This window comes from Sinocyclocheilus rhinocerous, unplaced genomic scaffold, assembly GCF_001515625.1.
Source record: "Sinocyclocheilus rhinocerous isolate Xijiao unplaced genomic scaffold, SAMN03320098_v1.1 C36719848, whole genome shotgun sequence".
Taxonomy (NCBI): Eukaryota; Metazoa; Chordata; class Actinopteri; order Cypriniformes; family Cyprinidae; genus Sinocyclocheilus; species Sinocyclocheilus rhinocerous.
The window spans coordinates 1-1,189 of NW_015785279.1; the positions used below are offsets into that span (position 1 = coordinate 1).

General features: G+C 41.9%; 1 long non-coding RNA gene across 1 annotated transcript; it reads left to right on the forward strand.

The window, feature by feature from the left end:
- Nucleotides 1-903, forward strand: LOC107736471 (uncharacterized). Its single transcript, XR_001639675.1, has 3 exons — nucleotides 1-76; nucleotides 151-293; nucleotides 809-903. It is a non-coding gene; the product is annotated as an uncharacterized LOC107736471 (long non-coding RNA).
- The last annotated feature ends 286 nt before the right edge of the window (nucleotides 904-1,189 follow it).

Genomic DNA, 1,189 nt, shown 5'->3' on the forward strand with positions numbered 1-1,189 from the left:
CCAGCAGCCTCAGGCAGACCCCGCCCCACACAGGACGGAGCTCCTTCCACCCCCCTCACACCCACCTCTCACACAGGTAAACAGTCTTTCACTTGCCTCTGCCACTTCCCAAGTACTTGAAACACTGTAAGGAGTCATCTCATCTCACAGCGAACACATCCTCACCGAGACCGGTCACTGGCATGGAGCGCGAACGTAAGGTCAGCATGCGGCTTCATCGTGGCGCCCCAGTGAACGTGTCGTCCTCGGACCTGACGGGGCGTCAAGACACTTCCCGCATGTCCACATCACAGGTATAAGGCAGACCCTGCTCATCCAAGCCTTCAGCAGAGCAATAATAAACCCTATTACAAAAGTAGCCAGTCGGTATCTGAATGATCTGTTTTGATGCTTACTTACTGATAAAAGAGATTTTACTCTGGCAGAAAAAAGTTTAGTGCCTCTGGCTTTGAATGGTTACACTAGGAATTCTTATTTCTACACATAAAAATTGTTCACAAAAATAAATACCTGATGAAATGTTAGTACATCTTTTATTGTTTGCAGTAATTGACCTTTTGATTCTCATGATCTCTGTTAGAGTTTCTGACTGGTGACATTTGAGCTTAAAATTTAATCTGCTTATTAGGTCGTTGAAAAGCCTTTTCTAGGAAGCTGCTGGCCTAACGTTTGTGTTTCTGGGAAAAGATATTTCAGCAGCATATATTCTTTCAATATGATGGACAGTAGGCACTGTATGATTTATGGGTTGGTGTGAGTAGTGTGTTGTGGGGGTGGAAGGCTGTAATGTTCTCTCTCTTCACCCCAGAATAGCATTCCCTTCGAACACCACGGCAAGTAGTTGATCGTCACATCCTTGTGTGAAGGCAGATACACCAGGTGAGTTTGATTAGCTTGTGTTAACTGTACACTGCTTTGTGTTTTCTACCAACTGGGTGAAGCTTATGTGAATGGTCATACACTTTTAAAAATAAAGGTTCCGGTCTTCAGTGTCGCATCCTTCAGAAATCTTTGTAATATGCTGATTTGGTGCTTAAGAAAAAGTTATTATTTTAAATGTTGAAAACAGTCAAAACTGTGATGCATATTTTTTTTTCAAAGTAGTGTTAATTTAGTCTTAGTCCTGTGTCAAATATACTTTTTAATTGTCATATTTAGTCAACCTTGTCTTTGCTTTTGTTTAGTCTAG